Below are 13,138 nucleotides of genomic sequence, written 5' to 3'. Positions count from 1 at the left end.
TGAAACGAGTGTTACAATAAATAATCCTGCCAGTTGTGAAGTGTGATCAGTAATCTGTTAGCTATTGACAAAAAACAAATCTGCTGCTGATATTCATAGAGAAATTGTCCATGTTAATGGACCCAGTGTGTTATGTGTGAAGGTAAAGTTTGCCAGTGGTGTCATTTGTTTCATGGAAGAAGAATGAATGTTTACGACGAACATAGTGGTCGCCTGACTGTTATCACAGATGAATTAACTGATAATGTGACTGCAAAAATATGGAAACACATTTTAACTGAAAAACTGGGTTACAGAAAGTTGTGTTCCAGGTAGGTACCAAAAATATTTACAGAACCACACAAAGAAAAATGTCTTACTGCAGATCAAACATTTTTGAGACACTATAAAAAATGAAGGTGGTGATTTATGGAAACAAATTATTACCGATGATAAAACATGGATATCGTATTAAAATGTTGAGACAAAACAGCAATCAATGCAATCGGCAATTAATCATCCCCGAAGCCCAGACAGTTTAAGCAAGAAAGTTGAATGAAAAGATTTTGGCCATGGTTTTTTGGGATAACGAAGGGATATTGCTCATTGAATTTCTTGAATGATGAAACATACTGTGAAACCCTTACAAAACTTAATCGTTCAATTCAAAACAAAAGGTGCGGGAAAATAATAAATGGGATTTTGTTTTTTCACAGTAACACAAGACCTCACACAGCAAACAAAACCATTGAACAGTTGGGAACGACGATTTTGTTGGGAAATCTTCGAACATCCGCCTTACAGTCCAAATATTGCACTGAGTGATTATTACTGTTTTCTCCATTTAAAACTGACTTGCATTGCAGAAGTTTAAAGATGATGAGGAATTGCAAGACAGAGTAATTAGTTGGTTTAAATCACAGGCAGGAGAATTATTCAATAATGGAATATTGAAGCTGGAAGCCAATAACGAAAATGTATTGCAGTGAATGGCAAATATGTAGAAAAATGTATATATAAGTAAGTTTATTTTGTTATAATAAAGTTTTTTCTATTTTACTTATTTCAATTTTTATATCAAAATGGCCCTTACTTAAAAAAATATGCCTTATAGATGAAAAGAATTTTAATAATTTTTCCATAGATTAAAAACCTCAAAAGGATCGTATGGGCATGATCCATTCCTCATAAGAACTCCAGTTAGTATGTGTTCTCACATTGAGTCTAAATCATGCCTAATTTATGTGATCAGTTGAAATTTATGTATTATATTTTTAAAAATTAACTTTTTATGGCAAAGTTTCTCGTAATACTAGGTTCTTAATTCATATTCAAAATAGAAAGATCTAACAACAGGAATAGAAGTATAATCTTAAGGTGAAATTATAAAATGAAATGAAGTAGTTTTAAACAATCTGAGTTTGGTTGAAAATAAATTAAAACAAAAATTGAATTAATGTAATTGTTTTAAAATAAATTTGCAAGAAAGATTTTTTTTATTCCAAAAATGTAGTGAAATTTTTAATATATACAAAATTCTGTAAAAAATTACTATTATACAACATGCTGTACAATTTTAGTAAGACCTATACATGTAAAGAATTTGACAATTTATCTAATCCCGTTATCATAAAACAAAAATAATATCTTCCTATCACATTGATCCGTGTGGTACAACACAGAAGCTAGTGTACTAATGTTGATTTGCATGATCCTGTACAAATAAATTAAATTGTGTCATTAAGACAATAGATTTCATTTCATACTGCTCCTAATTTATCATTGAAGCAGCAAACAAACTTTTATTACAATTGAAGATTTTGGAAGTATTTAATTTTGGAAATTTGAGTTGTATGCTATTGATGTATTAAATACAGTAATATTCATATTATTGCATTTTTGTAAAAAAGATTTAGTATGTAGTGCACAATATGTCAACTACATTGTTGTCAATGGCATGTATTTTTTTTTTTTTTAATAAAATTTTTTCATAAAGTGAATTGCTAGCAAAAAATGAACACATATTAATATAGTATATTGAAATACCTGAAATAGAAAACGCAGAAAAAAATTTGGCAATGGAAGGTATGTATAATTGTTTTAATTTAGAGAACATGTTACAAATAACATTTATATTTATTTTTATTTTAAATAAAGAGAGAAAAAGAGGTGGACTTTGAAAATGTAACACATTTTCAAGCATAGATATTAATGTCAAATTTTAAGAAATGTGTAGTAATTAAATATTGTGAAATGAATGAAGATTATTATATAACTACTATGTACTACCTTTTTCCACTACCCATTGTCCTAACTACAATTGACGTAAACATAATGTTTTTGTGTTCTCCTCTGCTACTTAATCCAGACTAATTTTTGGCAATTATTTTTCTTGCCACCAATTTGGAATTTTTAATTCGTCTCGATAAAAATTGCCAGTTTCTCTTACTCATTGGAACATTAAAAATATGTTTTTAATGAATGTAACTTTCCATTTTGTATGAAATATTACAGATTCCTTCTTTTTCAGTTCAGATTAATTGTTTTAATTGTATACTGGATTAGTCTAGTGGTTAACTCATCGCAAAGCAATTATCAGCTGATTTTCAAAGTCAAAAGTTCTCATGTGCAAATCCTAGTAAAAGCTATCTGGTGTTTCAAAAAGGACACAACCCCATTATTTGACGACATGAATTTATTGCAAAAATATTCATGTTAATAAAATACTTTTACAGCAATATTCAAATTACCTGTAATAACTTTACAATAGATGTTCAAAATGATTTTCTGTGATCCCAATGCAGATTCGTAACATTTGCAGCCACTTTTCGTAATGTTTGAAATTTCACTCTCAATGTTAGCCTTCAATTCATTAAGTGTATGAGGATTATTTTTAAATACCCCCCAAAGGAAAAAGTCTGCTGGTGTAAGATCTGAGGATCTTGCAGGCCACAACCCTTGTGATATCAAACAATAGCCAAAAAATTCCCGTAACATAACCAGCATTTCATTAGTAGTATGATACATTGCATTAGTCTGCTGGAACCAACATTCTCGTTCATGTAAATCTAACATGGCAATAAACTGTTTAAGTTGCAATAAACCTAACCTTGATTAAGTTGATAAATCTACAGATTTGTCAAAAAATAAAGATCGTATTACACGATATTGGGAGATCGTACACCAATTTTGAATGTTTGTAATGGTTGTTAATGAAATGCGTGAGGATTTTTAGCACTACATATTTGGCAGTTTTGGCTGTTATGTAGTCCAACTGAAACTATCCCTGCCTTGTCACTGAAATATATGTGATCCAAAATTTGAATATTATTGTCATCAACAAGAGAGCAAAACCGACAATACTGTAACGTTTTCCATGGACTACTTCTTTCAGTTCTTGATGAACACCGATGCGAAAAGCATGCAATTTTAATTTTTTAGCAGCCCTGAAAGCTGTAGATGGTGAAGCCATCCTGTGAAGATAATTTTCTGGGCAAGCAAGTCAAACATTCTTTCACATCCTCCAGAACTTCTCCTGTTAACAGCAATTTTTGACTAGTGCATTTCTGATGATGTACATTCCCAGTCTCACAAATTTTATTAAATGCGATATTGTCGACCTATTAGGAACTGAAGAATTGGGAAATTTTATTTGAAACGTGACTTTCACTAGTTCATACGATTTATATGTGCAATAAGTCTCAGTAATAAACAGACGTTCTTCCTTTGAAAACGACATAGTTATCAAAAAGAAACAAATTTATACTGGTATATCACTAGTGCATAAGAAGGACATTTCAGCTGTTAAAAGCTGCTAACCTTGAGTTCAGTGTTGCCGACTGATATGTAGGAAGAAATAAAATTTACTTATGCGTGACTTCTACCTTCTTAATCTTAGGGTTTTTGAAATGCCCATAGTTGCTTTTATATGGATTTGAATACTAGAGGTGCAACACTAAACAGTAGGTAGTGACTATTTTGGTGGTTGTGGTTCAATTAACCACACATTTCAGGAATGGAAAGCCTGTGTCGGAACCAGATTACACCTAATTTACATATCACCCTCTTCTCATTGGGCTAGGGGGATTGCTTATTGTTTACTACTTGAACAGATTCCAATATAAATATTGGGAAAATAAAAAACATGTAAATTTTTTTAAGATTGACTTTCATATTGGTTTAGCTTTAAACAAATTTTGTTGTTTTGAAAGCTAGCCTTTACTACTTTTTCATTATTAACTTTTACTATAATCCATGCTTTGCAGTGATTGTGTTAAAATTTATTTTCTAAAATTTAAGTATTACAATTTAATCTTTTTTATGCTATATTTTATAGCTTTTCATCAAACTTTTATTAGTTTTATAGCCTCTAACAGTTTGGAATTCTATTACTTGTCTTTCTCTTAAAGTGATTCTTATGGCGTTCACCTTAAAATGGAGAGAAAAAAGAGTTTAAAAAACTTTAAATTTATCACTCCATGAATAAATTTCTGTATAACAGAGAAATATAAATTGCAATTGAAGATTTATTAAACTTGTTTATAAAACATCAGTGTTTATATTTTGATTTTACTGTTTGATAATTTTTAAGTCTGTGATCACTTATATTTAAATCTGAAAAGTATTAGAGTCTATAATTGATATTTACCTTACGTAGAATGTTATTCTTGTTTTTAGCTATCATTAAAAAAAAATATTAATGCTGTTAATTTCCGTACTACAAATATTAATTATATTCAATATTTATTAATTAATCATCATTAGAAATGATTATTTAATAAAAAAACAAACGAACTGGAAAATACAATTTATTAATAATCCACTCTTGAATACAAAATTACTGATTTTGCCTATTTTACGCCCAACAGAACTCTTATGAAATTACAAAGTAGTTTTGATAAGAAGCTAACTTTACTCATTCAAAACAAAAAAAGTTACAAATCATTAGAAATGTAGTGGTCCTAAATAATACAAGGATATCTAAGTAAAGACTGCCGGGAAATTTCCCTCCTTAAGGTTGGTGAACCTGTGTCCTAGTCCACTGAAATATAGAAATACTGGAATGTGCGCTTGCGTTAGAAATCCGTGCCAACAAAGATAGCTTATTTAGAGGTATACCTCTCTTTGTCTACAGTCCGCTCAAAAAGTTTGTGACGATATCTCATCACAAATCGCAAGTTATCTTTCATAATTCAAGTTATTGTAGAAAGTTTTTATAAAAACATTTATATGATTAACTCAACATTTATTTAATATTCATAAGCATTGAAAATTTTCTATTAATTAAATAGAATTATGAGATTTTATCACTTAATATTAACTACAATTAATTTTTATGGAATCACTTTCTGAAGGGACGGTACGTTAGGTACAATTCGTATATGCGTATGCACTGTGTGACAATGACAACTACACCTCTAAATCTATCTGTCTCACGTTGGACAATGGCAGTTCCCATTCCAGTATTTCTATATTTCAGTGTTCTAGTCACGCTAGTAATGTACATACTACGTTGTTTGTTAAGTTGTCGCATCTAGTAGCCTTGATTACGTGTGAATTATTACGTTACAAAATGAATAGGAAAATCGATGTTGCCGTCGACTGTGAAATGGGTAGAATCGTACGTTTTTAAACCATCAAAATGTTATGGGTAAGCCGGCAGAAATTCATAGGCAGTCTGTTGTTGTGTACGGTGATAATGTAATAAATGAAAGAAACTTCCAAAAAAGGTGTGAAAGGTTTAGAATTAACGTATTAATATACGTTCGGGGAGGCCCTCAGAAAAGATCGTCCCTCAACGATTTCCGATCTGGCCCTTATTTTCCTGATGTTTCAAGACCTGTTATCGGTTGCATTGTTCATGACCATTTAGGCTTCAGAAAGGGTTTTGGACGTCTTAACGGAACGTCACAAAAAAATCCGAATGGGATCTGCTTTGTAATTTTTGATGCGCTGCACCGAAAAATGTGATGAGTTCCTTAATTCAATTGTCACCGGCGTTGAAACATGGATTTTGTATTATACGCCAGAGAGAAAACGGCAGTCAAGTGAAGGGCGTCATTCTCAATCACCAACAAAGGTCAAGCTACAGCTATTTGCACGCAAACTGATGGCCATAGTCTTTTGGGATCGGTTTGGCATACTGCTGGTTGATTTCATGACACGTGGAACGACTATCGATGCACAAGCCTACTGCGAAACTCTACGTAAGTTACGGCGCGCCGTTCAAAATCGGCAACGTGAGCGGCTGACCAACGGCGTCGTCCTGCTGCACGTGATTTACTGAGAACATTTGATTGGTAAATTTACGATCACCCACCATACAGTCCAGACTTACTCCTTCTGATAACTATTTTTTGGGAAACTGAAAGAAATTTTGAGTGGTAAGCAATTCGCACGTGACGATGTACTTAGAAATGCTGTTAATCAGTGGCTAAATGGACTGGCGGCAAAAGAATACGACAAGGGTATATTGAAGCTAGTGTATCGCTAAACGTCTAAACTCCTGTGGCGATTATATAGAGAAGTAGTATAAGGTATGTAGTTTAAAAGAAATAAAAAATATTATAAATAAAAATATTTATATAGTTTTCAGAAATTATTTTTACAATGAAACAGTCTTTACTTTAGAGATAATCTGTCGTACAAATGACAAAATTACAGAATTGATTATAGGCCTAGTAATAATTTTTATAAAGCTCTGTTAAAAAAAATGATACAATGAATAACAAAAGTAATGAATTAACATGATGAAACAGTACAATTTTAAGCAACAGATAAACAATACAAATGAACAGTTCACTGGCAAGATAATTTTACATTTTGTTAGAACAAGGTATTAATTTTTCATCATTCTGATGTAAATTAAAAAAAAGGATTATTTAATTAAATTCATTCTCAGTCTCTTGACTCGAATACATATGGTTCAGGATTAGCACTTTTTTTAATTTTTTGAGGTTGGTAGTTGTTTGTAGAAGTGGTGATATTCTTTGTATTATTACATTTCTGAAGAGTTTCACTAGTTTTTTGCTTCAGGAATTGACATTTTTTGTTACAAAGACTTTTAAGTTCATCAGCTAAACTAGATTGTCTGCCTTTCTTATTTACATTAAGTACTCTGTATTCGCTAGAGTAATCAAATTAAAAAGAATTTTATTTTTACTTTGTTTATCATACTGTAGTCTTTTGATTGTAAACCATAGTTTTTTCTATTTTTGGTATTAATCTTTGTGTTATCTATTACCATTGCCGTAAGTACTTTAAATCTTTAATGATGCTTAACCATAATTTTCTAGTAATGTAAGTAGTTTTCTACTTACTATGGAAAGTAAGAAGAAAAGCTTAATAACCTAAGAAGTCAGAAGCGCAGCCCATTTTGAAATTAAAAAAAAGAAGTGTGATAGTTGTAAAAAAAAAAATTTAACAGAAATGAATAGAAATACTTAATAACATTTCATTATTTATCCTTAAAAAGTTCATTAAAACCTAAATAAATACTTTCTAAAATTCATTTTTAAGATTTCATCAAAGGTTAACTAAAGCTTATTATCAGTAAAAAAAATCTTGAAACAAAAGCATTTTAGTTTTGGTAACCTAAATAATATTACGTAATAAAATCAACCTAAAATATCAAACAGATGGCTATTTCTTAAAAATTCTTACAGTTTAAATTGTATGCATTTTGTAATTAACGTTAGGTTTGTGCATCAAAATTGTTATTGCTTTTAACAACTCAAAAGATTTGCTTTTACACTCCAATTTAATTTTCATAATGTTAAGTACACAGTGCCTACTCTACTCAAAGTATCCATCAATATGTTTAAAAACTGTGATTATAAAGTTGTCCTATAAACAAAAACTGAATGTATGTTATCTTTATGTTCCAATATTTATTTACATACAGATTATTATTTATCATCCTCTGAAGTAATACCTTACGGTGGTTCCAGAGGCTAAATAGAAAAAAGAGAGATTATTATTTATAATAAAAGCACCACAACCTACCTCTACTTCTCCTATGTTGTTCAGCTGACTATGAGTTACAAGTTGGCAGAAATTGAGCGATAAAACTGATTAAATGGGATTAATTCAGTTTTACCAACTATGAATACAGCTCTCAGAGATGAAGCTAATAACAGTTTTATTTCTAGGAAGACAAGTATTTACAGGGTTAAAACTGTCCAAATACCATATAGTTTTACTAATAAACTGATTTTTAAAAGTACATAAAAATTGGTAAAATTTTAATACATTGTAACTATGGTTGAATTTTTAACACTGAAAGATACCTCAATCGACAACTGCAATGTCATTTATGAAAAAATTGGGGTTTGTCTAGGCTTACCATACATCTGGCATTAGCCCAGACAGTCCTGGGTTTTTAATGCTGTCCAGTGTTTGAGAAATTTATGACTGGGGTGAGGATGTTTTTTAATTTTAGCCGTATATGTTCGACATCATGTTTTTAAACATTCTCTTATGGCCATGCATCTCTCAAGCACTAAACGTCGATTTTGATGGAGGCGTGCCTACCAGTCTCACCACAACTATTTATGTAGTCATTTGGCAACACAATAGGGGTAATGTGTTTATGTTGTTTTCGTGTATGAAGTAACTCTACATGTTTTTGATCATTTTATCTCTATTCATTTTTTGTCTCATCGTTCGGCAGCGGGCAAAAGAAAATGTGTGTTTAATGTTAACCTGCAACAGGAATACAAATTTTTGAAATTGTGTAATGACAGTAACAATGAACGTGTATTTATTGCACACTATGTACTGCAGAATTTTCTGTTTCCCATAAAGGAAAGTGTGATATTGAAGACCACATGCAAACAGCTAAACATAGGAGTGCTATTAATGCTACTGCTTCAACAAACATAAGAGATTTTTTAAAGCCAGAGATGGGAATAACAGTAATCTGGAGTGTGCTGCTAAAGAAGCAACATTTTTATACCACACTGCTAGACATGAACTTAGTTTCAAAACATCAGACTGCACATCTAAACTGGTTAAAACCCTATACCAAAAATTTTCATCTACTAGAACGAAAACCAAGGCAATTATTTTTAACGTTATTTCGCTATTTATCTTTGATAAGGTGTTGGCATTCTTTGGAAAACATTAATTATGTAACAGTAATGATGGATAGCTCAAACAGAAGTGAAGTAAAACTTGTTGTGATTGTTGTAAAATACTTCAGTCTGGAGGAGAGAATTCAAATTAAACTTTTAAATTTCAATGAAGTATCAGGTGAAACTGCTCAAATTTTGACTTAGTATCTTTTGCAGTATGTGAAAAAATACAAACTTGAAGAAAAGTTGATTTGTTATACTGCTGATAACAGTAACAGTAATTCTGGTGGTGTGAAGAGAAAGGGGAATGAAAATATGTTCAGAAAAGTTCAAAGTGATTTAGACCTATTTTAGGAATTGGTTGTTCAGCCCACGTTATAAACAATTCATTACAATCAACATGTGATTCTCTACCCCTGGATATAGAAGTTATTGTTATAAACATTTATAAATATTTTCACATATATACAGTAAGAGTAATGAAACTTAAAAGAGTTGTGTGAATTTGTGGAAACAGATTATAAAAAAGTATTATCTCATAGCAGCACGCACAAGGTTCCTTTGTTTGTTACCTGAAATAGAAAGAATTATTTCTATTTTTGTTGGCCTACAATCATACGTCTTATCTTGTGACAAATGCCCAAAATTATTATTTGATTTTTTGAAAATCTAGAAAGGGAACTACTTTTGAAATTTTTATATGGTACTGTACAGTTATTTAATAATGTAGTTCTGAAATTGGAAGATAATTCTATAACAGCATAACAGAAGCATTTCAGACATATTCTGAATTAATTTGTCAACTTTAGGAAAGAAAACCCCACAGATTTATACCATCTTCTGCCAAAGAATTGCTATGCTCTCTAAAAGAAAATAATGATGTTCAGGAAAAAAAATTCCTTCTCAAGCATAGACAATTTTTATGATTCTAGTATCCGATACTTAGAGTTGTGGAGAACCAGTTTTGATAAAGTTAGTATGTTTCAGTGGATAAATTTGTGAACTGAAATTGCCTGGCCTGATTTAGAACAGCACACAAGTTATACAATTATAAAAGTTTACATAAATATTGATGAACGTACATTGTTGAACCAGGTAATTCAAAACCAAAGGGTAGGTTGTGATTCAAGTTTTGAAAAGTACCAAATACCATTGAAGAGAAGTGGAAAGCAATTTTTAAGGTGTTTCAAAAAGATTGATATTTCATGTTGCAATATTTCTAAAATGTTTGAGTTTGCGATGTTTTTGCCTGGGATATCTGCTCCAGTTGAGAGAGTTTTTCAATTACAGTGAACATTTGGTCAGCAGAAAGGGGTAGACTTTCAGTATCTACTGTTAATTGATGTGTTGATCAATTAACAAAATCAATTCAAAACTTGAATTTTAAAAAAGACAAAAATTATAAATATAACAACTGATTGTCAAAAGATAAAATAATGTAAACATTATCTGTCATGTCAGTATAAAGGTTTCAATTATTATACTACTAAAGATTGTTGGTAAGTGGAAACTATTATATAAATAAATTTTAAGTAATTACAAAAGAATGTCCTGGGTTAGGACATATTTCCTCAAAAATAAGTGTCATTTTGTCAGTTTTACCATCAAGCCATCGAATGTTTGCAGCCATTGGCAAAATGTATTATGTATTTTGTGATGAAAAAGAGGTATTTTGGGACATCTTAAGAAATTCAAAATTTGAGTTAGCATGTTTGTGAAATGCAGTGTTGGACAATAAAGTTTTTTCTTAATTTGTTTATTTATGTATTTCAAGATTTAAAGATATATATATATATAAAGAAATTATTTTTTATATTTATAATACAAATTTAAATTTTCTTTGTAATTAAGGATTTTAAAATAAAGAATTTTCATAGTAGATATCAATTGTAAATCTTTTTTTAATTTTGGCCCAGCAATTATGTCATATGTCCTTGTTGTTTGGGCTTATCTTTTGATAACAAATAAATGAAAATTATTCTTGTTAACTGCTGATTTCATTACGAAATGTAACTTTGTTGTATAATAAAAATTATAAAAAATAGTAATGTACTTGATATCCATTGATAATACATAAAATTGCTCTGTTTCACCTTGTTGAAGGTTTTTATTTACATCATCTGTCACATGTACAGAAACTGTCCATTACAAAGTTAATTTTCAATTTTAAAAGAGCACTAGGATGAAGCTTACTACATACATGTTTAACCCATTTTAATAGTAGCACGTTATCCATCCTATCATTTTTCTTGGCACGTAACAACTATGCCAACTGTTAACTTCTCACTCTTTAAAGGAATTTAATTTTTAAATATAATAAATGGCAGATATTTTTGTCATTTGCAATTAGTAATCAGTATGGCTGTAAACTGCTGTTTTTCATAACAGCTTTATTGTTAATGTTAATCCTTGCATATCAGATTAAACCAGTTTGATTAAAATTTCCTATTTACCCTATTAAAAAATTATTTTCTTCTCGGAGTTGAATTATGGATAGTCAGTCCATACCTGTTTATAAATGATATAGTCATCGTCAATTTGCTTCAAATTTTTCATTTGGTTTTTGAAGTTATTTATGCAGCCTTTAATAATGCTATCACTTTTGATAGAGCAAACCCTTGTTGGCGTCTGTTAAGGTCAGCTGCTCTTTTTACGTGTGAAAACCTCCATATGCTACTGCAAAATGCTCTTCTATTTTTATTAATACTCTTAAACATCCTTTTTTCCTTTATCTATTCTCTTTTACATGATCCTACTCCACTTCACAAATAAGTTTTAATTTTTTGCAATTAGTAAATGAATGTAAATGTTTTAATGAGCAGATTTTGTTACCCGCAAAAAATATAAACTGAACACTCATCCAGTTTTTACTCGACTAAAGTTAAATGAATTATGTGTTTCAATGAAACTACAAATTCAGAAAACAACGTATGAATCGACAAACATTATAAATACTTGCTCACTGAATGGCACAGTGAACAGGCAATTAAGATATTAATAGCTGTAGGTATATGTTGCCTCATGCCATTGAGACAGTCACCTATACAATGACGTGTGATGTTTTGAATTTGTTTATCAATTCAGTAATGGAAGAGTTTAAGAATTCAGAGGTTAAAAACAATTTTAAAATAAAAATAACAAGGGAATAAGGAAGATCAATCCAGCACAAAATGAATGAATATGGTCAGCTCAATGTAATAGGATAAATTGGAAAAGAGGAAGTTCTCAGTTCAAATGTTGTTACCTGTACACCATGGATTCATACTGATCAGTGTCTATAATTTTTCACTGGTGTATTCATATTTTTCTTCACACTACAAAGTTTGGTGTTTGTTTTCCAGATCATTATTTCCATATTTATTTCCATATCATTAAAGTTACTTTCCTTTCTGCATTGATGGCATTATTGAAAATTTACACACACTTTCCATTAACTGTAACATCTGATTATCTTTTTTCAGCAACCATTTATTAAAATTTATCTGTTGCTGTAATAATTCAATAAGTCATTATTTTTATAATGCTCTTTTTTTGCTAGTCCATACTAGTCAACAAAACAAGCATTCCTGTCACAATGTTAGTAATATTTCAATGTTTACCCAACCTTGAAATTTTAATGGTTTGTTTGAACAGTCTGTGAGGGAATATAATCCATTTTCTTGAATGACTGCAGTTTATTGTTTCTAATACGATACAATTTTGGAACCATCTCTTTTTGTTACATTATAAAATCAAACCAAGTTTTTCTCCATTCTTCTTGAGTATCTTTTATTTTTGTTTATCATGGATTTTTATTTCAGGAAATGTGGCTATTGTATCACTAAAAAGAAAATTATTTTTAACCATTTCTTTTAATAACTGTCCTACATAAAAATTTAACACCATCAGATAATGAAAATGCTTGTTCTGTCAGGTAGGTTTGCTCGCTTATAATAAAAAAAAACAATTCTTTTGAAAAATTTAAAAGAAAAATGAGAACTATGTAGATATTGTGTTTTAATTTAATTTTGTAAGAGTTTCAGGTCCAGTACCAATAGGTGCAGTCAAGTCAGTGGCTTACAAATTGTTGCCCAGTTTTGTGAACT

At 30.2% G+C, this 13,138-nt stretch overlaps 1 protein-coding gene across 1 annotated transcript in view; it reads right to left on the bottom strand.

Annotated features, from left to right (window-relative positions):
• Positions 1–13,138, bottom strand: part of crn (pre-mRNA splicing factor crn) — a 188,888-nt gene that overhangs the window by 73,283 nt on the left and 102,467 nt on the right. The gene's annotated exons all lie outside the window — the stretch shown is intronic.

This window comes from Lycorma delicatula, chromosome 1 (assembly GCF_047948215.1).
Source record: "Lycorma delicatula isolate Av1 chromosome 1, ASM4794821v1, whole genome shotgun sequence".
NCBI lineage: Eukaryota > Metazoa > Arthropoda > Insecta > Hemiptera > Fulgoridae > Lycorma > Lycorma delicatula.
The sequence above is the reverse complement of the archived record's forward strand: the minus strand, read 5'-3'. Positions and strand labels throughout refer to the sequence as shown.